Source organism: Dasypus novemcinctus, chromosome 27 (assembly GCF_030445035.2).
Source record: "Dasypus novemcinctus isolate mDasNov1 chromosome 27, mDasNov1.1.hap2, whole genome shotgun sequence".
Lineage (NCBI taxonomy): Eukaryota > Metazoa > Chordata > Mammalia > Cingulata > Dasypodidae > Dasypus > Dasypus novemcinctus.
In genome coordinates, this window is record NC_080699.1 from 1457153 (window position 1) to 1482115 (window position 24963).

Genomic DNA, 24963 nt, shown 5'->3' on the forward strand with positions numbered 1-24963 from the left:
AGGCTATTTGAAGCCTCAGGGAGACAGACTGGTTTCTCTCATGAATTGCGGCTCTTAGGAACACTGACCATTAAGGCAGGAGACTTCTCCCCCTCCACCCCCCTTTTTGATTTTGGAGATAATAAAACTCTAGTGGTCATTTAACCTTATTCCATCAGGCAGCAATTTATTTAGTTTACACTTGAATTCATGAGAGAAAGGGTTACTAATACCAGGACAGGAGACAGTGATGTCCTTGCTCTTGTCTGGCCTGTAGGGGCAGAAGCTATTATGAAATACCCATAGGCAAAGGCAAGGGGTGAGGTTAGACTTGAAGTAACCGTAAACAAAGGAAAGATTAGTTTAGAATTTACACTTAAATAATAGTTTCAGGCTAAATTCACTCAGTTATAATTTCAGTTATTATCTTTCCACTCTTTCATAATATAAATGCATTTATAAATGATTTTAACTCTTAGTTACAGTTTTTATTAATTTTTTAAAACCTGTTAATTTTACAACACTTTTAAACACCTTTCATTCGACTTATAACATATTAAATGAACTTAACCATTACTTTAATTTCTCTTTTAAGGTAAAATAAATCTCTTGCGGTTAGTTTGAAATAAAAGCTACTTTTCAGGATTTGATGAGATAAGACCCTTCTTCAAACACTGAGGAAATGATGAGGTTAAAGCACAAGCTATTTTGATAAACCAGATTTTCTTTGTATACTGATCTTACTCAATTTTAATCATAAACGTTTCCTTTCACAAACCTTCTACACTTTCAGTATTTATTCAGATTTGGCCCACACTCTACTCTTTCCAATAATCGATCATTTTATCTTAGGACAAAATCATCTTCTGCTTCCTTAACAATAAAAACACATTCCATATATCCCACATACTAAGTTACCAGGCAAACTTCTTACAACATATAATTGCCATTAATACTAAACAAGCTTGTTAAAATAATGAACTTTGGGAAACGGACTTTGGCCCAGTGGTTAGGGCGTCCGTCTACCACATGGGAGGTCCGCGGTTCAAGCCCCGGGCCTCCTTGACCCGTGTGGAGCTGGCCCATGTGCAGTGCTGATGCGCGCAAGGAGTGCCGTGCTACACAGGGGTGTCCCCCGCGTAGGGGAGCCCCACGCGCAAGGAGTGCACCCATAAGGAGAGCCGCCCAGCGCGAAGGAGGGAGCAGCCCGCCGAGGAATGGCGCCGTCCACACTTCCGTGCCGCTGACGACAACAGAAGCAGACAAAAGAAAACAAGACGCAGCAAAAAGACAGAGAAAACAGACAACCAGGGGAGGGGAGGGGAATTAAATAAATAAATAAATAAATCTTTAAAAAAAAAAAAAAAGAAAAGAAAAAAAAATAAAATAATGAACTTTTCTTCGCTTTTAATACTTAGTAGCATGTAATACCAGAAACAGTTTTTTTGGAAGCAAGTTGGCAGGGGAGGTTGGCTGCTGAGTAAGTTTGTTATAAAATTACCTTTTATTATTATTATTATCAATTCGGTTTTTGTTTAATAATGACTTTCTGCAATTAGCCATTTAAATACCTTAATTTAAACAATGCTTTGTAAAACCTTTATAATTATTTGTACCTTTAAGACAAATTTTACCTTCACAGAACACATTCTCTTACTTAAAGTTACTACAATACCTTCTAAGAACCTGTGCAGAATGCAAATATAGTTTGGCTTTGACACCCTAGGGAGGGAACTTTACTGCATTTATTCTGATTCTGCTTTTCACCCCCTTCACTTCCCCCCTTCCTGGCAGTCAGGTGCACAACAATCAAACAGGAATGCGGCTTATGAATAGAAGGTGTGGACTCACTGGAAAGGGGCAAGCCCCTCCCCCCTTTCCAGCTTTCAGCCAAAATGAGCAGACAAAAACTCTCCCAGGGACCCAGCCACCCTGACTGGGGCAGCCCCAACAAACTTGGGTGCTTGGCGCGGACACAGATGGCCTCCAAGCCCCGGCAAAGGGCCAGACCAGAGACAAGACAGCAGAGCATGCACAAACATCTAGACTCCGCAAACATCCAGACTCCTCAGCTTTTGCCCCAGAATCATTTCACCCCCTTGCCAATGGCAAGGGAGGGCTCCAGCTCAGCTGTAATTCTACTTTACATAAGGACACAACTCCAACACTAGCATTGAGCTGACACAGACAGAAGCACAAAGGTCACTCATCTGACCCACAAGTTTATATATATTTTCACTATGGCTGCCCCCACAGCCATCACAAACCTCAGAACACTTAACATTTGGTATAAAGCGAATTCATTCACAATTTAGCACCATATCAAAAGATTTCAGCTAGACTTTTCCACTGTTTAAACTTTACACCCAGACCAAGCTCCACCAGAAAAGCCGATCCATTTTCCTGTAACCAAGTTTTTGGTTTTTTTTTAAATCTAGACCAATTTCCAGGATATAAAGACTTGAACCTATAAAGAGCCCTTTTTACTAAAATCAAGACTCCACTCCTTTAGTGGATATAAGACTAGTACCAGATTCTAACATGCAGTTAGACAAACCCAAAACACCAGGGCTTTTCCCCGGTTTTTCTCCTTTTCCCAAGCCTAGAGAGAACGGCTTCCCCCCAACTTTCTGGGGCTACTAGGGTTCTCTCAGGAGGTGATCAGCCTCCCCTTCCTAGCAATTAAAGCTAGGGCCTTCCAGACTGTGCTCACCCGGGGAGTCTTACCTTCTTCCATGTACGGAGTTCTTTTTCGTTCCCAGGATCTTTCTCTTCAGACCTTCCATTGCCCTCGATTTTTGTTGGGAAGATTCTGGTGGAGCCCACATCTTTTCTGGATTAAATTTAATCCAGGGGTGCCCAGATTTGGGGTTCACCCAAGTCCTCCCAGCTTCCTCGGGGATTTGGAAGGGGCAGCAAAATGCTACCATCTCTGGCCTTTGTTTGTTGTCCTGCCGCAGTCGCCAAAAATGTTGTAGAATTTGAGAGAAGTTCAATTACTTGAGTATAGAAAGGCCAGGACTCAGGAATGATTTTGAGAAGGAAAAAAAGGAAAAAAAGGAAAACTGGTTTATTGACGGCCGGACAGACAAGGAAGCTTTCTGTTTGAATCCCGAGCCCCAAACAAGATTTTTTAGTCCCTTTTATACAGAGAGGAAAGGCCAAATGGTCCTTTTGTTTCAGTTCTCAATAGGCTTGAATTAGCATATATTTCCACATCTTAGTAAGCTTTTAGCATGGACCTCAGGCATTCGATAAGCTTTTAGCATAGTTGCTTTGCATTTCCCCTGAATACTTAAAGTTTATAGACCTTGCATTGTTAAACTGTCTCCTGCTCACCAAGGGCAGGACTGCAGCCTTTTATCATCCCACACCCACAAGTCACAGATAGTTTAGGTTATCTCTGAAGACAGAGAGCCTGCCACCATAGCCCACATCACCATGAGCCATTGGAGTATTTCCAGCAGGAGAGACGTGGTGAGATCTGTGCTTTACAAGTATTACAACAACTAAAGTGTGGCGAGTGGGCTGGAAAGGAGGAAGACGGGGGCCCAGGGAAGTTGCTGCAGAAACAACAGATGGAGTGACAGATGAAGGTGGCCGAACTAAGGCTGAGACAACGAAAACAGAAGCAGATGGATTTCTTGGGATATTTGCATATTAGAACGGGCAAAGCTTGGTGCTTGGTGATTGATTCAAATGTGAAATATAATTCATCAATCAAGGATGACCAGGCTTCCAGCCTGGCCAGCGGAATGGACGTCTTGTTTTAGAGGCAGCTTCACAGGTCAGGAGGCTATGTCAGTCTCCAGGGCGTTCTGGTCAGTCCCGGCGGAGCCGGAGGGCTGAGCCCCTTCAGTGGGAAGGTCCGTTTGGACTGTCTCAGAGAAGCACTACTCTATCAGGACAGAAAGGGCTCCCTTGGGAGCTTAACAGGGTCTAATTCCTTAAGTATCCAGTGGGATCCTCACCTGCCTTCCAAAACTTGAATCATTCATTTAACCAATCAGTCAGTCAACCAACACTTATTAAATACCTATTACACATTCACAGTGTCCCAGTTTTCCACAGACCTGGTGTCCATCTATACAGATAACTTAGTTTCTCAAAAATGATTCTCAGAATTACAGAATTACAACTGTCAGTTCTCAATAGGCTTTCCCACTTCCCTCACCACATCTTATCCTACGTCTTCTTGTTTGAGCTGCCTTGTGCTGCTTTGGAGGAAACTATTTCCTCACCTCCTGTTTTCATGGTTGCATTAAATTCCTTTCTCTTTAGTTTCTTCTTCATGGACTTAGTCTTTTTACTTGGATGGAGGCTAAATACTTTATAGAAAACCCTAAATACCTTGTCTTATATGATCAGGGTGTCTGGAAACTATTTTCTGGGCTCCAGAGTTTCATGAGCAATGCGGCTGCCTGCAACTGAAATGGTGATTTGGAGTCTCAGTGTTGATGGGATTGATCAAAGTCTTCCCTCCAAGGCTTGTGTTTGACGCAATTTGCATCTCACATTTAGTGCTTGGCTTTCTTTCTTTCTTTTTTTTTTTAAGATTTATTTATTTATTTAATTCCCCCCCCTCCCCTGGTTGTCTGTTCTTGGTGTCTATTTGCTGCGTCTTGTTTCTTTGTCCGCTTCTGTTGTCGTCAGCGGCACGGGAAGTGTGGGCAGCGCCATTCCTGGGCAGGCTGCACTTTCTTTGGCGCTGGGCGGCTCTCCTTACGGGGCGCACTCCTTGCACGTGGGGCTCCCCCACGCGGGGACACCCCTGCGTGGCACGGCACTCCTTGCGCGCATCAGCACTGCGCGTGGGCCAGCTCCACACGGGTCAAGGAGGCCCGGGGCTTGAACCGCGGACCTCCCATGTGGTAGGCGGACGCCCTACCCACTGGGCCAAGTCCGTTTCCCAGTGCTTGGCTTTCTTGAGTCCAGGTGTGGATTTCAAGCGTCAGAGCGACCAGCAAGGTTTGCAGGTTGAAGTAAATAAAACACTCAACAGGAGCCTCTGTAGTTGAGATTGATAAGGTAAAATGTGTGGAGGTGAGAGCTTAACCTCTCTCACCCAGAATAAAACCTCCTGTAAGTCTGTTTTCTGGGAGCCAGGGTGGCTAGGCCACTGAGCCAAGAGGGATGGGGCATCTACTTTGGAAAACCACTCTGGAATTAATGAGAAAAGCTCTATATTTTGTCAAACAAAGCTATTAAATCTCCAACTCACTTCTGAGATTCTGTAAGGATTAATGAAGTGATTTTTGAATTATGTCTGTTGTAAATGAATGTAGCTTTTTAGGGTGTGATATCACTGCTAATGTTTTCTAGCCAGGGAAGATACAAAATGTTGGCCACTTCGCTCATTTGATAAAATAACGATACCAATGTGATCCTGGCCCAGGATGTGATTTCCAAGCCAGACCCGGTTTTAGTCTGGAGAACACGTCTTAGTCCCAGGGCAGGTTGCCGCCAGCCCCGCCAGCCACCTCTCCACGCTGGGGCCTGCGTCTCCTCTGCTGATGGGTAAATAAGCAGCTTCCCGGTGGACGGGTGCTGGTGGACAGCTCGCCCCCGGCCTCAGGGCCTCACGTCTTGGAAGGCTGAGGTGGCCTCCACCCCCGGAGGTGAGCGCCCGCAGCTCAGGAGGTCAGCGGTCCAGCCCTGGGGGCCCCCGGGCAAGCAGCGTCTGTTCCAGCCTCTCTCTGCCTTCTGGGGTTGCTTGGCCTGTCGACGTCACTACAGCTTCGGCCTCGGCCTGCAAGTGCTACTCCTTGGGTGCGAGCTGTGTGTTCATGTGGCCTTATAAGGACCCCAGTCAAATCCAGTAGGATCTCATCCTAATTTACTAATTACTCCTGCAAAGACTCTATTTCCAAATCAGGTCACACCCTGAGATTCTGGGTGGACATGAATTTTTGGGCACCTACCCTCTGGTATTTTGCCTGGGATTTTTTCTGTTTTTTGTTTTCCCACCCCCAGAGTACCACACTTGTCTGGGCACACAGCCCAAAGACAACGAGCCAGCCGGCCATGTCTGCAGTGGGCAGGCAGCCCAGGAGCCTGCAGGGCAGCGTGGGGCAGCATCCTGGAGACGGTCAACCCAGCAGCTTTGACTGTCACAGGTGACCACTGTTCCCCCTAATTAGACAGCAGGAGTTCTGCCCTGCGGGTGTCCCACTCTGCACTCAGCCTCAGCGGCTCAGTCACGTTCAAGTCTTGAACCACTTTCCTTTGAGGATCTGCTATAAGCAGAGTGTTGTTACAGAGTTCGTAACATGGGCAAGTTTGGCCACAAGTTGTAATCTGCCTAGATACAGTTCACACATTTAGATGCCCTAGGCTGGCCTTCTCAGAGGTGGCCAATAGGATGGGATGGCATTTTCATAAAAGCCAAGAGCCCGTGTGACATGGACCTTTCTATCAGGGTTTTCAAGAGGAAATGGAAGATTGTCTCCAGGTCCCTCTTGACCCTGGGGTCTTCCTTTAATAGTTGTTGCACACTTTTTTCAGACTGTGAAAATAATATTTGCTTATTGTGAAAAATACAGATTACAAAGAATAAAAAGCACTCATAATTGTGTGTAATCTCCTGGTTTTAAAATTTAATATTTGTTTTCCCAAGCAAACATTTCCTCTTCCCTGATGCCCTTCCAAGTTTTTAGCTCAAATATTTCTATTCATTTTTTTTAGACATCTATATATATTTCACAGAACAGAAATCCCACTGTATCCTGAAATTCTCGGAGTCTACAAAACATGCAAAAATAAGCATAGTAAACACCTTGCCTAAAACTTGGCATGTGGTAGATGCTCCATAAACACTTGCTCGCTGCATGGAGGGGGAAACCATGCCTTGTGGGTCTGGACAGCCGCAGTGGACGACCTCACAGTCAGGACATGCCTGACTCCTGAGGATGGCTTTGCATGCTGAAGAAACCTAAGGAACAAGAAACCGACCACTTTCCTTCAGGAAAACTTGTCAGGAAAGCATTAGCTCTAATTCCCATTCTCCCTTCCCCCACCCCTTTGGTGCTCATTATTTATTCCAGGCAATTCCATGTGTCTAAGGGGCTTGCTGGAAGCACGGACCTCAGTGGACAGTGGAGTCTGCAGGAAGGAACCTGGGTATCTCAGGCTGGAAGTCAACATTTTGCCGACACCAGAGGGTGTGCTTTGGTGTCCCTAGACCCTGGCAGCTCCACCTCCTGGACCTCGTCGTGCTGGCCCAGTGTGAGCCCAGTGCGCTCTGTTTTGAAAAGCAGCTATGTGGAGAGGAAAGGGAAAGGGCTTTGGAGTCAGTGAGCCCGGGATTCAGATCCTGAATTTACTACGTACTAGCTATGTGGCCTTGAGAAAAATCTAGAGTTTCCTCAGCTCTAAAATGAGAGTAAGAATACCTACCTCAAATGGTTGTGGTAAGAACCATCAGTCATATACGTTGCCATTTACTGAGCGCTTACCTGAGCTGGGCAGGAAGTCAGTCAAATACCTTTGAGCACCTACTATGTGCCAGGAATTGTTTTCCTTGTCTCCTATCCTCTCAACAACCCTACAGAGATTAAAGTTGAGGATAAAACACCAAGCAAAGTCAGAATGGGTCTGCTCCCCCACCCTTCTTTCCCTTTTTTTCTTTGTCTTATTATCCAATTAATACAACTCAGTATTAAATGATAGGGATGCCCTCTTGTTACTTCCCTGGAGCTGAGCGTAGAGATGAAGAAACATAATCCCTCATTGTCAAGCCTGAGACTTCAGCCCCATCCCCATTCCCAAAATCCAATGGGAAATCTATGTGGGCGGTAGACACTGTTTCATGGGTGAGGAGATCACAGGCCCCTGAGTTAATGGACTCATTTGTTTCAAGTAAGGCCATGCCTCCCATTTGTTTGGTGTTTACTCATTTATTCAACAAATATTATTGGGCATCTATTATACGCCAAGCACTTGGGAATACAGGAGTGAGCAAGATAGACATGGAGCTCACCAGGCTACACCTTCTGCTGTACCCCATCTCTGAAGTGGGGTAACAGACAGCAACAAACACTGAGCTGCTTTCTTGCTCCAGGTACATTTTCAACAAATGCGGGATTCCCCAAAGGGAAGACTGGATGATCTAAAAGGGAGTTTGGGGAAACGGACTTTGGCCCAGTGGTTAGGGCGTCCGTCTACCATATGGGAGGTCCGCGGTTCAAACCCCGGGCCTCCTTGACCCGTGTGGAGCTGGCCATGTGCAGCGCTGATGCGCGCAAGGAGTGCCGTGCCACCCAAGGGTGTCCCCCGCGTGGGGGAGCCCCACGCGCAAGGAGTGCGCCCGTGAGGAGAGCCGCCCAGCGTGAAAAGAAAGAGCAGCCTGCCCAGGAATGGCGCCGCCCACACTTCCCGTGCCGCTGACGACAACAGAAGCGGACAAAGAAACAAGACGCAGCAAAAAGACACAGAGAACAGACAACCAGGGGAGGGGGGGAAATTAAATAAATAAATAAATCTTTAAAAAAATAAAAATAAAAATAATAAAAGGGAGTTTGGATGCAGTCCAGCCAAAAACCAACAAACGTCCGTTCCTGTGCTCTACCACACTGCCCCCCTCACACATCCTCGAGGCTCCTAGGTCAGGATTTCCTCATGGCCCATGGAATAAAGTTGAACACCTCAACTTCACACACAGCCCTTCCCGATCTGGCCTCTGCCCACCTGGTGCTCATCACCAAGAACACGCTCCTCCTGCTCCACCGCCCTGGCCCCATCCTCAGACATGTCACGTGCTCCCCCACTTGCCAGCGCTCTTCTTGCCATTTGCTTTTTTTAAAAAAGAATTTATTTATTTACCCTCCCCCCGGCCTTGCAGCTTATTCCTTTTTCTTTTGCTGTCTCTTCTTTGTGTCCATTCGCTGTGTGTTTTTTCTGTATCTGCTTGTCTCCCTTTTGTTGCGTCATCTTGCTGTGCCAGCTCTCCGTGGCGCATGGGCCAGCTTTGCCCTCACAAGGAGGCCCCGGGACGTGAACCCAGGGCCTCCATATGGTAGACGGGAGCCCAACTGATGGAGCCACAGCCGCTTCCCTGCCACTTGCCTTCTACTTGGTCTGTTCCTCCTCTCCTTGATGCTTCAGCTCAGTTCACCATTCTGGGGCCTCTTCCTGCCCCTGCCGCCTACCCACCCCACCCTGGTCTGAAGGAGCGGCCCCTCAGTGCTGCCGCAGGACTTGTCAATGCCTCTGTCACAGCACTTACTGATTGTCTTGTGTTTGTCCTCATCCTGAAAAGCCTGGGAGCTCCTTGGCATAGAGGTCTTGCTTTATCCATTTTTGCTCCCCTCTGGCAAATACTTGATGTATATTTGATCGCTGACTGGCTGGCACACTGACTGGATGGATGGATGGATGGATGGATGGATGGGTGGATGGATGGGTGGATGGATGGATGGATGGGTGGATGGATGGGTGGATGGATGGATGGATGGATGGATGATGGATGATGGATAGATGGATGATGGATGATGGATGGATGGGTGGATGAATGGATGATGGATGGATGGATGATGGATGATGGATGGGTGGATGGGTGGATGGATGGATGGATGGATGGATGATGGATGATGGATGGATGGGTGGATGAATGGATGATGGATGGATGGATGATGGATGGATGATGGATGGATGATGGATGATGGATGGGTGGATGGATGGATGATGGATGATGGATAGATGGATGATGGATGATGGATGGGTGGATGAATGGATGATGGATGATGGATGGATGATGGATGGATGGATGGATGGATGATGGATAGATGGATGATGGATGATGGATGGATGGGTGGATGGATGGATGATGGATGATGGATGATGGATGGATGGATGGATGGGTGGATGGATGGATGATGGATGATGGATGATGGATGGATGGATGGATGATGGATAGATGGATGATGGATGGGTGGATGGATGGGTGGATGAATGGATGATGGATGGATGGATGACGGATGGATGATGGATGGATGATGGATGATGGATTGATGGATAGATGGATGATGGATGATGGATGATGGATGATGGATGATGGATGATGGATGATGGATGGGTGGATGGATGGATGATGGATGGATGGATGGATGGATGGATGATGGATGGGTGGATGGATGGGTGGATGAATGGATGATGGATGGATGGATGACGGATGGATGATGGATGGATGATGGATGATGGATTGATGGATAGATGGATGATGGATGATGGATGATGGATGATGGATGGGTGGATGGATGGATGATGGATGGATGGATGGATGGATGAGGATGGATGGATGGATGGATGATGGATGATGGATGATGGATGATGGATAGATGGATGATGGATGATGGATAGATGGATGATGGATGATGGATGGATGATGGATGGATGGATGGATGGATGATGGATGATGAATGGATGGACGACGGATGGATGATGGATGGATGGACAACGGATGGATGATGGATGGATGATGGATGATGGGTACAACCTATGACCACATCCTCTGCCTGTGCCTTCACTGAGGAACTTCTGTGGCAGCCCAGCTGGTTACACAACTGCTTCCAGCGCCGTCGCACCTCTTCAGCTTGCTTTCAGCACACCTATAGCATCCGATTCAGTGACCCCAGGCTCTTTCACAAACTGGAGGCAGAGGTGAGAAAGGAAGTGGGTGTGGCTTGCCCACTGGTACTTTTGTAACCTAGGCAATAGAACCATCTGTCATAGAATTTTAGAGTTGAAAGAAGCCTTGGGGATGTAACAAAAGGGTGGTTAGAAACCGCTCCTAGTGACCAGCTCTCTCTGTGAGTTCACGGGGCCCCAGGTCTGCGGTCTTTGGGGCAGGGCCGTGCAGAAGGAAGGGCCCAGCCCTGCGATTGGATCTGCCTGAGGGAGGCACAGCTCTCAGGTAGGTCACGAGCCCTGGGACTGACAGAGGCGCTTGCTCGATCAGCAAAGGACACCACAATAGCTGGGGGCAGTCCAGAAAACGTGGGGAGGGAGGCATCCAGGGCGAAGCGTGGCAAGGCCGTGCCAAGTGGGAGGAGCACAGTCAAGTCGCTGAAATCTGAACATCTCTCCGGGTGGCTGGGGGGTTAGGGTGGATTCTCAGAGGCCCAGGCAGGGGTTCAGCAAGAGTCTGGTCCCAAGAAGACCCAGGAGAGGAAGCCAAAGGAGGAACTGGGAGCAGAGGCCGTGGCGAAGGCTTGAAGTGGGAAGAGGACACGCGCTCAGAAACCAAGTGGAGGCCCCATGTGCCAGAGCTGAGCAGAGCTGGTGACTCCCAGAGACCATCCCCACGAGTCTCAAACACTTCTGAGCCCGAAGAGGCTGAGAGCCTTGTCAGAGGTCACCGGGCTTCCCGGCAGGGTTGGCATCTAACCCGAGACCACCCCCGGCGGCTGCCCTCAGCTCAGCTCCAGCGCGCCCTGCTCCGCCTCTGCCGTGGGAGGCTGGGGGTGACGTGCAGACGCACGGCTGCTGGTTTCAGGGTCTGAGCAGGGCCAGAACACGAGCAGTGATACTGCAGGAGCGGGCACTCATCCAGACCCGACGCGGGTCCCGCCTTCAGCCCCCGGCTCCACCGACCTGCTCAGGGCGTCTCCCCGCCCCCCGGGCCCCCTATCCTCCCCACCACTGCTAGCACCAGCTGCGCCCTCTTAGAGACAAATGTGGGCCGGTGGGGTTTACATTTCAGGTGAAGCACAGGAGAGTCCTGGATATGCCCGGCCGCAGGGATTTTGTTCTTGGCGTCACCTAGCCCCCCTGAGAACTGCAGTATTTGCCAGAGAGACTGACTTCCCGGTGAGTCATGAGCCTCCAGGCAGGTTCTCACAGCCTCAGCCTTTGTGCTGTGCTCAGGGCAGGTCTGGGCGCCGGGAGGGTGGGACGGCCTCCAAGAAGCTGGCTGGAAGGACCCAGGATGGGGGGGCGATGCAGAGTGTCTGGAGGAAAGTCCCTCCGTCACACCTGCTTCCTACAGTCCTGACAATGAAAAGAGCAGCCGACCCTCAAGGACCGGGACGGCGTTGTTCCAAGTGGTTTTAAAAGTCTGGAAACGAAGCTGCGCGCAGCCCCTGACACGTCCCACAGAAGGGCGGCCTGGGCTGCTCCTTGGATCGGGCGTGTGGGCTTTGGAGCAGGGGCCTCGGCCCTTCTCTCCAGTCCCTCACACATTTCTCCTTCCTGTTCCGATGTGCTCACTTGCTCTTCCCAGGGGCTCCGCCTGCCTGGACCCCTCGGCAGGGAGAGGCAGGAAGTCTGAGGAACGGGTCCTGGCGGGGGTCAGGGGCGCCGTGGAAACGCAGGGAGCTCTTCCCGTCACGGTTAGGAAAACAGGAAGGAGCAGGCTTCCCTGCTGCTGCCTCTGGGTCAGCCGTGTTCACGCAGCCGGGAAGGAAGGAGGCTGACGTTTCTGAGAGCGGTCGGCGGCCCAGCACTGCCGCGCGAGTGCTTCCATTCTATTGAGATCCTGCGACCTAGTTGCTATCCTCTCTGTTTTACGGATGAGGAAACTGACCTTGGAGAGGCAAGCTCACCAAGCCAGCTCGCACCGCTGATGGCCACAGGAAGGCCTCCCAGCCCAGGTCTCCCTAGCTCAAGAGCCGTGCTCTTTCCACTTGACTTTGGTCAGTTTCTGTTTTTCTCCTAAGGGCAGCATTCTGCATCTCTACCTTTCTGTGAAGTTTGATCCTTTTTGTTTCCCTCTTTCATACAGTGTGGGAAAAATAGGAAATATATTGGACTGTGTAGTTCCCAATCTCCCATTAGCACTCATTTTTTTAAGTTTCATAAAGGCCATCATCTGTTTCAGCCCTCTCATTTTACAGAGGAAATCACAACCTAGGCAGGTTTTTTTTTTAAAGATTTATTTATTTCTCTCCCCTTCTCCCTGCCACCGTCCCAGCTGTCTGTTCCCAGTTATCTGTTCTCTGTGTCTATTTGCTGCATGTTCTTTGTCCGCTTTGCATCATCTTCTGTGTCAGCTCTCCATGTGGGCAGCGCCATTCCTGGGCAAGCTGCACTTTTTTCGCGCTGGGCGGCTCTCCTTACGGGCCGCACTCCTTGCCCGTGGGGCTCCCCTACGCGGGGGACACCCCTGCGTGGCACGGCACTCCTTGCGCACATCAGCACTGCGCATGGGCCAGCTGCACACGGGTCAAGGAGGCCCGGGGTTTGAACCGCAGACCTCCCATGTGGTAGACGGACGCCCTAACCACTGCGCCAAGTCCGCTTCCTGTAGGCAGGTTTTGAGAATTATCTACAGTAAGTACAGGGAGCTGGTGTGGCCAGTGGTTGAGCACCTGCTTTGCACATGCGAGGCCAGGGTTCAATCCCTGGTACCCACTAAAGTTTTCTTTAAAAAGCACAAAACCAGGACTACAACCCAGGCTTCTCCTCCTCCTTCCAGCACTTCCTCTGCTGTCTATGAAGGCGATAGCTTCTTCTGACATCTGCTTTAATGTGGAAGAAGACAGGCCTAGAGAAATCGACTCCAACCCCAGGCCTCTGCCCAGCAGGCTGGGGTGGAGATGGGGGATCAGTGTGGAATATGTCGTTTCGCAGAAACTCACATTCAGCCTGCGGATTAAAAATACATCCTTTTTTTAGTGGTTTAGTCATAGATTTCAATTGCATCAAACTTTTTTGCCCTTAATCTTAACTTTCACCCAAAAGATCCGACGGAGGGAAGCTGGAAGTGGATAATTGCCCTCTGCAGGGACCATTTTCTTTGTGTGTTTTTGGAATGGTTCTTTATTCTGATTCATGTCTGCTGTGCCTTCTAGTAGCTTCTTGGCTCAGCCAGAGTTTATTTCCTTTGGTGAGATGTTCAGCAAGGACTCTTTAAGTCTTCATCTGTGGCTGGATGATCCTGTTTGCTGACGTATTTCACAACGCACCTTGTCTTTGTTAATAGCACTTCCTGCCTCAGCATATGGATTTTTTAGAGAAAAATATTTAGCGTTTTTACCAAAATGAACCCTTAGTTTCCTGCCAGCCTTACTTATATCATCTCTTGCCTGTCTTGCTTCACTAAGAGTAAAGGTTCTTCCTGAAGAGACCCCTGCCTCCTTTGGAGGTTATAAAACACCTAAGGCAGTTATCGGAGCCTTGATTTTCATTTAAAGGAAATAGAGCAACTGTGCTTTGTCTTCCTTTCATCAAGAATTATACGGAATTGGTGTTGTTCAAACAGGCGGAAACTCAGGCCCAAGAGAAGGGGGCACGTCCTCTGGGCCGGGTCAGCCCTGGAGCCAAAGCTGCGACCAATTAAGTGGCGACTTCTTTTTGATGACACCTTAGAGGCGGGTTTCTGCAGGCTCGTCCCAAGGGGCGCAGGTAAAGAGAGAGGACGGAGAACAGTCACACTGTGTCAGCAGCCGCGCGCCTCTTCCCTCCTAGGTCAGCCCTGCCTCACTGCGGGGGGGGGGGGGCACAGCTTCCAGCTCTGCTGGGGGCTGGGCTGCTGCCCCGCACCGGGGCAGGGCGCCTTGCCGGGGAAGGCGCAGCCCGCTTCTCGGTCTTCCAGGCTTGCGATGGCCTGCCTGGGGGCTGGGTTGGAAACGCCGTGCACAGATCCCAGCAGGTCCCGGCGAACACCCTGACTGGGTGTCGCGGCCTTTGTGCAGCTCTTCCTTACAAGGAGAATCGAGGAGAGCATAGGGGGGATGAGGAAAGCCTCTCCCCATGTGGCATCCAGCGCCCTCACCCATGTCTTGGAAGAGGCAGGAGAAGTTGTCCAGCGCCTGCGTGCTGGGTGGCCCCAGGGAGCAGTCCATCCAGGCCTCCTGGGGCAGCCTGACCCCCCACCAGAGCCCAGGCACGGGGTCCCGTCCTCTCTGCAGCCCGTCGGTGGTGGCATGATGCTGAGAACGCCTCTTCCACCCCCAAGACACACCTGGAGTGTGCTCGGCTCCAGGACCAGGGCTGAGGAGTCTTCCGACTCTCGAGTGACAGCCAATGTTGCTCTCTGCCAACGCCCCATTTACTGAAGAGTATGGGTTATGATTAAGCAAGTTTTCCAGATAATCAAAGAATAAATGCCTAAATTTTATTTAAAAATTTAATATTTTCTAATGGTTGATAAGACTTTTTTTTCTGCTTAAAATATAAACATTTTGAACAGTTTGGCTATCCAGAATAAATAAATAACAATATGGCTTTTTATTTTAGCAGTTTCCTATGAATTTTTGAGGTTTTTATATTTTTTAATATAAATCACTTTTATTGATACATATTAATAAAGCATAAAGTTCATCCAAAGTATACAATCAAAGGTATTTGATATAATCACACTGTTCTGCATTCATCACTTCAATCATTATTAGAACATTTTTATTATTTCAATAATAATAACACTAAACAAAAAACACTTCTCAATTTCTCTACATAGGTGCTATTTTTGGCTATTCTTGCACAATTATTTATTAAGCAGTTTAATTGAGATATACTCACATACTATACAATCAATATAAAATATATAATCAAGGGCTTTTAGTAAAATCACAGTGTTGTGCATTCATCACCACAAAAAATTTTTAGGACAGTTTCATTACTCCAAAAGTCTAACTTCATTCTATTTTCTGGTGACCCATATTTGAGTTATTAACTCCATGAGATTACACAATATATTTAGTCCATAGTAGCACAATCATAAAGTATTTGGCCTTTTTTGTCTGGCTTACTTCACTCAATATAATGTCCTCCAGGTTCATGTATGTTGTCATACACTTCACGACTTCCTTTCTTCTTACAGCTGCATTAAATTCCAACACGTAAATATACTACAGTTTATCCATTCGTTGGTTGAGAGGACACCTGTGTGTTTCAGATATTTGGCAAACATGAATAACCCAGCTATGAACATCAGTGCGCATATGTCTGTTCACTTCACTGCTTTCACTTCTTCTGGGGATATACTAGTATCGCTGGGTCACGTGGCGAGTCTATATTCATCTTTAGGAACTGCCAAACAGTCCTCCACTGTGGCTGTACCATTCTACATTCCGCCAACAGTGAACAAGTGTTCCTATCTCTCCACATCCTCTCCATCACTGGTAATTCTCTGTAAGGTGTGAAATGATAGCTTATTGTAGCTTCGATTTGCATTTCCCTTTTCTGTAGTGATGTTGAGCATTTTTTTCATGTTTTTTTTTTTCCATTTGTATGTCTTCTTTGGACAAATGTCTTTTCAAGTCTTTTGCCCATTTTTTAATCAGGTCGTTTGTCTTTTTATTGTTAAGTTGTAGCATCTCTTTATATATCATGGACATTAGACCATTATGGGATATGCGATTTCCCAAAATTGTCTCCCTTTGAGTCGGCTGCCTTTTCTCCCATTTGACAAAGTCTTGTGAGGTGTAAAAGTGTTTAATTTTATCTATTTTTTCTCTTGTTGCATGTGCTTTGGTAGGAGGGTCCAGGAAATCACCACTCTCCACAACGTCTTTAAGATGCTCCCTACATTTTCTTCCAATAGTTCTATGGCTCTGGCTTTTATATGTAGGTCTTTGATCCATTTTTAGTTGATTCTTGTATAGGAAGTGGGGTAGGTGGTCTTCTTTCATTCTTTTGGTTATGAGTATCCCAGCACCGTTTGTTGGAGACGGTTTTGCACCGTTAACATGGATTTCGTAGGTTTGTTGAAAAAGAGTTGGCTGGGGAGGTGAGGGTTTATTTCTGGACTCTCAATTCTACTCCACTGATTGATGTGTCTGCCTTTATGCCAGTACCCTGCTGTTTTGACCACTGTAGCTTTGTAATGCATTTCAAGATCAGACAGTGAAATTCCTCCCACATCACTCTTCTTTTTTTAGAATGCTTTTGGCTATTCTGGTGCATGTTCCCTTCCAAATGATTTTGGTAATTGCCTTTTCTGTTTCTGTAAAGTAGGCTGTTGGAATTTTGATTGTTATTGCATTGGCTCTATTAATCAGTTTGGGTAGGACTGACATCTTCACAATACTTAGTCTTCCAATTCGTGAACATAGAATGTCTTTTGATTTGTTGAGGTATTCATTGATTTCTTTTACCACTGTTTTGTAGGTTTCTGCATTTAGGTCCTATATGTCTTTGGCTAAATTGATTCCTAGATATTTGAGGTTTTTTTGTTGCTATTGTAAATGGAATTTTCCCCTGACGTCCTCCTCAGATTGTTCAATACTACTGTACAGAAATATTACTGATTTTTGTGTGTTATCTTGTAGCCTGCCACTTTGCTGAACTCATTTATTAGCTCATGTAGCTTTGTCATAGACATTTCAGAGTTTTCTAAATATAGGATCATGTCATCCACAGATTGTGAGAGTTTTACTTCCTCTTTTCCTACGTGGATGCCTTTTATTTATTTACTTTCCTTGTGTCTGCCCTAGCTAGAACCTCCAGCACAATGTGAACCTCAGCGGTGGAGGAGGAACCGGGGCTTGTCCCGATCTTAGAGGGAAAGCGTTCAGCCTTTCCCCACTGAGTGTGATGTTGGCTGCAGGTTTTTCACAGCCTTTTATCATATTGAGGAATTTTCCTTCTATTCCTACCTTTAAAAGTGTTTTTAATCAAGAAAGTTTGCTGGATTTTGTTGAAAGCCTCTTCTGCATCAATCAAGATGATCATGTGTTTTTTCCCCTTCAATTTGTTAATATAGTGTTTTAAGTTGATTGATTTTCATATGTTGAACTACCCTTGCATACCAAGAATAAATCTCGGGAAGCAGACTTGGCCCAGTGGTTAGGGCATCCATCTACCACATGGGAGGTCCGCGGTTCAAACCCCGGGCCTCCTGACCCGTGTGGAGCTGGCCCATGCGCAGTGCTGATGGGCTCAAGGAGTGCCCTGCCACGCAGGGGTGTCCCCCACATAGGGGAGCTCCACATAGGGGAGCCCCACGTGCAAGGAGTGCGCCCCATAAGGAGAGCAGCCCAGTGCAAAAGAAAGTGCAGCCTACCTAAAATGGCACCGCCCACACAGAGAGCTGACAAAGCAAGATGACGAAACACAGATTACTGTGCCGCTGACGACAACAGAAGCGGACAAAGAAGACAATGCAGCAAATAGATACTGAGAACAGACAACCGGGGTGGGGGGAAGGGGAGAGAAATAAATACATCTTTAAAAAAAAAGAATAAATTTCACTCAGTTGTGATGTATAAGTCCTTTGATATGCTGTTGGATTGCATTTGTGAGTATACTGTTTAGAATTTTTTATCAATGTTCATTAGGGAGATTGGTCTGTAATTTTCTTTTCTCATAGTGTCTTTATCTGTTTGTGTTAGGGTAATGTTGGCTTCATAAAATGTGTTGGGTAATTTTCCTTCCTCTTCAGTTTTTGGAAGAGTTTAGATAGGACTGGTGTTAATTCTCGAAATACCTGGTAGAATTCACCTGTGAAGCCATCTGGTCCTGGACTTTTCTTTTGGGAAATTTTTGATGACTGATTCAATCTCTTTAAATGTGATTGGTTTGTTAAGTTCTTGTAGTATCAGTATAGGTTGTTTGTGCATTTCTAGGAATGTGTCCATTTCATCCGGTTTGTCTACTTTGTTGGCATACAATTTCTCATAATATCCTCTTATAATGCTTTTTTTTCTGTGGGGTCAGTTGTAAATTCTCCCTTTCATTTCTGACTTTATTTATTTGCATCATCTCTCTTTTTTTCTTGGTTATTCTAGCTAGGGGGTTGTTAATTTTATTGATCTTAAAGAACCAGCTTTTGGTTTTGTTGATTTTCTCTGTTGTTTTTTGTTCTCAATTTCAAATATTTCTTCTCTAACCTTTAGTATTACCTTCTGTTTCCTTCAGGAATGGTTTGCTGTTCTTTATCTGGTTTCTCCAGTTGTTTAGTTAGATCTTTGATTTTAACTATTTCTTCTTTTTTCAAATAGACATTTAGGGCTATAAATTTCCCTCTCAGGACTGCCTTTACTGTATCCCATCAGTTTTGATGAGTTGTATTCTCATTTTCATTTGTCTCAATATATTTACTAAATTTCGCTTATTATTTTTTTCTTTGACCCACTGATTATTTAGGACTGTGTTTTTCAGCCTCCACACATTTGTGAATTTACCTCTTTCCTGTCTTTTATTGATTTCCAGTTTCATTCCATTACAATCTGAGAAGATGCTTTGTATATAATTTCAGTCTTCTTATATTTATTGAGCCTTCCTTGCAACATAAAATGTGATCTGTCGTGGAGAAAGATCCATGAGCACTTGAGATGAATGTATAACCCGCTGGATTTGGATGCAACTGTTAGGTCTAGCTTATCTGTCATATCATTCAAGTTCCTTGTTGATCTTCTGTCTAGTTGTTCTATCTAATGATGTGAGTGGGGTGTTGAAGTCTCCAACTATTATTGTAGAGATGCCTGTTTCTCCCTTCAGTTTTGCCAGAGTTTGCCTCATGGATTTTGGGGCACCCTAGTTAGGTGCATAGATATTTAAGACTGTCATTTCTTCCTGGTGGATTGTCCTATTTATTACTATGTAATGACTTTCTGTATCTCTTAGAACTTTTTGGCATTTAAAGTCTGTTTTGTCTGATATTATATAGCTAACCCTGCTCATTTTTGGGTACTGTTTGTGTGTATTATCTTCTCCCAGCCTTTCACTCTCAGCTGGTTTGTATCCCTGGGTCTAAGGTGAATCTCTTTTAGGCATCATATGGATGGCTTATGTTTCTTTTATCCATTCTGTCAGCCTCTATCTTTTGATTGGGGAGTTTAATCAATTCACATACAAAACTATTACTGTAAATGCATTATTTACTTATACCATTTTACTCTTTAGTTTTTATATGTCTTATCATACTTTTGTTTTTTACTCTTTTGGCTATCCTTTTTGGTATTTTTTCTTCTGTACTCTCCTCCAAGCCTCTGTCCTCTATCTTATTCTTTCAGGCTCTAAGGCTTCCTTTAAAATTTCCTGCAAAAGTGGTTCTTTTTCTGAACTTCCTCAGTTTATGTTTGTGAATATTTTAAACTTACCTTCATATTTGAAGGACACCTTAGCTAGATAAAGAATTCTTGGCTGGCAGTTTTTTTTTTCTCTTTCAGTAGCCTAGTTGTATCATACCACTGTCTCCTCGCCTCCATGGTTTCTGATGAGATATCTGCAGTAAGTCTTACTGGGCGACCCTAGTATGTGACAGTTTGCTTCTTCCCAGCTGTTCTCAGAATTTTTTCTTTATCTTTGATGCTTGACATTCTAAGTAGTATGTGTCTTGGAGCGGGTCTATTCTTATTCATTCTGATTGGGGTATGCTGCCCTTCTTGGACATGTGAGTACATTTCTTTCATGAGATGTGGGAGGTTTTAAGCTATTAGTTCCTCAAATACTCTTTCTGCCCCCTTTCTCTTTCCTTCTCCTTCTGGAACTCCCATGACACATCTGTTATTGCTTTCTGTGTTATTATTCAAGTCCCTGAGCCCCTGCTCATTTTTCTATATGCTTTTCTGTTCTTTTCTCTCTTCAGTATCAGCTGTTCTGTCTTCTGTATCAATTATTCTTTAGTCTATCATTTCAAGTTTGCTGCTATATGCCTCAAATATGTTTTGATCTCACTTATGGTATCTTTCATTCCCATGAGATCTATCACTTTTCTATTCAGGTTTTCCATCTTCTTTGTACTCGCTTAGTTTCTTCTTGATGTCCTTTATCTCTTTAACCAAATTTTCTTTCAACTTATTAATTTGAATTTGGAAATTTGTGTTATCTTGTTGAATAGTTGTTCTAATCCTGTGTCTCTCCTGGGGCTTTGATATATTTCCTTTCTTGGGCCATTTCTTAGTATGGCTTGTAATTTTTTGCTGATGTCTAGGCATCTGATTAGGATGGTGAGTTTACTGAGATGCTCAATTTCTATTTCATAGGGGTTTAGTTGGGGGAGACTGTGTGTTACTGCTGTTCTTTGATTCCTGGTTCAGACTGTTGTGGGTCTTTAAGATTGTCCCTTTTAGTTGCTCAAATCTGAGCCCTGGGCCCAGTATTTGGTTGCAGACTCGCTTCCCAAGGACTTTGGGTCGGGAGGCTGGAAAGGCTGGAAAGAGCCTCTCATTAATTTTACTTTCTTCATGTGCACTTCCTTAGTTGACCTGCAGATGGCGCTCTTTGACAGCCCTCTTAGTGCCTGGTTGGAGTGTGTTTGCTGCAACATGGATCAATATGACAGTTCCTGCCTGGAGACTAAGAGCCTTGTGATTCAGACTTGCTCACAGCTGTTCTCCAGCCTTCTCTGGCAGCCCCCTCCCTTTTCCCAAGTAGGAAATAGTTCCACTCCGCTCCTGGGTGCTCCACAACCAGCCGCATTCAGTAGAGAAGGAGACTGAGAGGGTAGATCTCTCTAGTAACGCAAACAACGGTGCAGCCCCACCCAGCCTGGAAGGCTGATGGGACACAAGCCACCAAATTCGTGGATCTAGAGCAGGGTCAGCCTTAGGCAGTGTCCCTCTCTCTTGTTTCCTGGGAGCTGGGTCCCTGGGGCTTCCTTTTTCTGGAGCCGCCAGCCCCCAGGCTGAGAACTGGAGAGTGTCTGTGGGGGCGGGGGGGGGGGGTACTGGCAGGTGCAGCTGCAGCTTTTAACGTCACAGTGCTGCCCTTGCGAATCTTTGCCTTTGCCCCTCTCTTCTGCGCAGTGCCCACCATTGCCCGACTAAATAGCAGTCACCTCACTGCTTATAATCAGGCTTGGACCAAACTTTCTTTTAGAAATTAATATTGACTTTAGTTTAGAATCCATAATATCATATCCAGCTTGTTTAAACAGTTCGTATGCACGTTGGAATACGTCTTTTAAAAATCTCCTCCTGGACACACAAAAAGCAGTGGCTGGTGCTTGCATTTTGGAACAGAGCCTGGGGTAGGCAGGGGAAGGGGCTTTCATTTTCCCGTTCATACCCATCCGCGCTCAGTGCTTTTATCCTTGATCTCAAGCACATATTAAATTGCTTATGTAATGACTATCAACTTAAAACATTTATAATGATATAAAAAACGAGAAGAGGACGTTGCAAATAGGAGCTGGGGCCCAGGCCTGCTCCCAGAGCCTTTTCCACTCACGACGTTACAGGGCAGGAGTAACGGGCGTTGGGCACCAGCCTCCCGTGTTATTTCTTTGGAAAATGTCACCCTGAGCCCCAGAAAAGTTTATTCCTTGTTGCTTTCTCCCCGCCTGTCCCAGGCTCCAGTAAATGCTGCCCCAGAAGTAAATTCACTCTTCTTGCACCCTCGACAGCAAAAAGATGGGTGGGAGGCTCAGGCATGCGCATGCAATGGCGTGGTGGCCAGAAGAAGGCGCAAGTCCGTCTGTGGGGGAAGTGAACGTTTATTAAGTGCCTACTGTGGGGCAGATACTCCGCTTGATCTGTCTCATAGCGTCTATTTTCTTCTCCCGACATCCTGTTATTGTCAGGAAACCAAGGTTTGCCTGAGATTGCCCCCACCCCTACAAATTGACAGAGCTGAGATTCAAACCTCTAAACTTGCCAGCATCCACCCTAACTCAGTGGCTCTCCAGCAGAAGCATTTTGTCACAGGACACCCGTGGCCCCCGAGTGTCGGGAGGCACTGGGGACACACCCTGGGGTTCAGCAGGTGCCTCTGGACTCACTGCCCTGCAAGCCCACCAGGGCCCTGCTCTGCCCCTTCGTCAGCAGGGCTTCGCACAGTAGCTTCTCAGGGACGCTCTGGTCAACAAGAATCCTTAGTGGCTGCTCTGCCGCGCTGCCTAAGGTAGAAAATCGAAATAATGTATTTTAGAAAAATTTTCAGCTGCAAATATTAAACCAAGAAAAATGCTTTCTCATTCACCTTCTGTTGATTAGGAAAGTGCTGTCAGGGAAGTTCCTGGCTTCAGACTCCTCCCTCTATATGAACAAATCGAATGGAGCCCATTATGAGTTAAAGCAGACTTTCTGGCAGGCTCCAGAACCTAGTCACCTGCGGAACAGTTGTAACGTTCTTCCTTTGGGGAAAACCTGTTCCCAGCTCCAGATCACTGACTTAGTATACAAACCAAAAGTTGGGGCGACGTACATCCCCTTGCTTTGGAGTATACTGTGATTAATTGAGGCAAGAAGGCGCACACGCCCTGTGGACAGGAGTGGGCCCTCGAGCAACCCGCAGGGGCGCTGTCCTTAGATGGAGCGCAGAGGGCAGGAGAGGAGCCCGGGGCAGACCCGTGCTGGGCGGGACTGCACCAAGGCCGTCAGACCCGGCAGCTCCCCTGGTGGTCTCCAGCCAGCGCAGCTGGGCCCCAGCAGGCAGCGGGCGAGGGGTTCGTCTCATAGGGCTGTGGGTTTCCAGGTGAGTGGTATGGAGAGAGGGAGAAGGGGCATGGCTTTGAGGGGGAGCCTGAGAGAAATTATCGTAAGGAACCATGGAATCTGAATTGGATAAGGAAGGCAGGCCTGAAGACGTGAGGGCAAAGAAAAGGTCAGTTATAGGTGCTGTTAGGATCAAAGAGATGTCGGATTGAGATAACCCAGCACGCTGGAAAGGCCAGAGGGGGTGGCCGGGGAGGGGAATGCTTGACCTTGAGATTCTGGAGGGGGTCACTGTGAGAACAGGGGACTGGGACTAGAAGCCAAGGAAGGGTGAGAAGGCCAAAGAGCGGAGCGAGGGGGAGACCCCACTATGTGTGGTCCCTGGGACGTAGGGGGAGAGGTGAGCGTGAGCCAGGAGTCACCATCTCCCAGGAAAGAGCTGGCCGCCCAGAAGGGAGGCGGGAGGGAACGAGGCCCGTTATTTTCTGGGAAAGTCATTTTTCAGGCAGAGCCAGACAGTCGAACACTCAGAGAAGAGGCTTAGGCCAGCGGGGCTTTTGCCGGAGATGCACTGAGACTCCAGAGTGGAGCGGGAAGGTTCTGGGAGTCAGGAAGCGAGGGACGGCTGCGGCTGCGCAGGCATTCCCAGCTCCTTGCGTTCCCGGAGCCTGGCGCTCAGAGCCGGGGAGGGGGAGGAAGGGGTGGGGGGGCCTAGGAGGCCGCTTCCGCGGGCAGCCCGCCTGCGGACCCTGCACGAGCGCTGCTGCCCGCAGGACCTTCCTGTCCCCGCGGTGACCTGGGAAACCGGAGTGGCCGAGTGCTCACGCCAGCCGCACCCTGGCACCCCGCGGGCCAGATCACGTTGGCTAGTGGGGGTCCCCCGGGGCCGCCCAGACCGAGGACCCCCATCAGCCCCCAGAGGGCAGCCCCCAACAGGGGCAGCGGCTTCCCTCGGTGCCCCCTCCTTCTGACCTCTCCCTGGAGAAGCCCCCAAGCACACGGCCGCCCTGGGGCCCACACGAGGCGCCCCCCCCCCAGTCCCTGACCCAGAGCGGGGGCCCCGCCCCGCCTGCCCCCCGCCCGCGGTCCTGCTTGTTTAGCAGGGGCTGCGCAGTCGCCCCCACCGAACCCGGGGCTCGGGGCGCGGCGGCCTCGGGGAGGGAAAGGCGGGGGCAGGCTTGGGTGGGCGTCGGGGACCCCCGCCCGCGGCAGGGCGGACGCCGGCTCCGCACGTCCGCGGGGGCCCCGAGACGCGGCGGAGCGGGGACCCCTGGGGCGCGCGAGCAGGGCGTGGGGAGGGGGCTCCGCTCCAGCCCCCCGGCGGGCGGCCGCGGTCGCCTGGCAACGGCGCGGGGATGCGCGCGGGGCGGCCGGGGGCGCGGGTGCGGGTGCTCGCCGCCGCGCGCTCCCGGCCCGGCCCGGCGGGGAAACTTCGGCGCAGGCGGCGCGGACGGCGGTGGGCGCGGGGCGGGCCCCGGAGCGCGCTCGGCCCCCACGGCGCCCGCAGCCCAGCCCGCGCGCGGAGTGGCGCTCTGCGCCCCCGGGCCCGCGCCGTGGCGGGGGCGTCGCCGGCTGCCCCGGGCGCCCGCGGCCCCACTCGCGCTCCTCCTGCCCGGGGTGAGCGCGCGGCCGCCGCCCCCGCGCCCCGCGGCCCCGACCACGCGGGTAAGTCGGCGCGCGCGGAGGTGCGCGGCCCCGGCCCCCGTGGTGCGCGCGCGCGGAGGAAACT

The 24963-nt window shown here is 48.4% G+C and overlaps 1 protein-coding gene across 6 annotated transcripts in view; it reads left to right on the forward strand.

Annotated features, from left to right (window-relative positions):
* The window catches only part of AMOTL1 (angiomotin like 1), a 181370-nt gene that overhangs the window by 37160 nt on the left and 119247 nt on the right, over nucleotides 1-24963 (forward strand). For 2 of the 6 annotated variants that reach the window (XM_058289218.1, XM_058289220.1), the window contains exons 1-2: nucleotides 10798-10888; nucleotides 11678-11784. The exons of 3 other annotated variants lie outside the window; for them this stretch is intronic. The gene's annotated coding sequence lies outside the window, so the exon portion shown is untranslated. Of the gene's footprint in view, nucleotides 1-10797; nucleotides 10889-11677; nucleotides 11785-24828; nucleotides 24900-24963 lie in introns of those variants that run through there. One more of the 6 variants, XM_058289223.2, reaches the window with a different exon arrangement.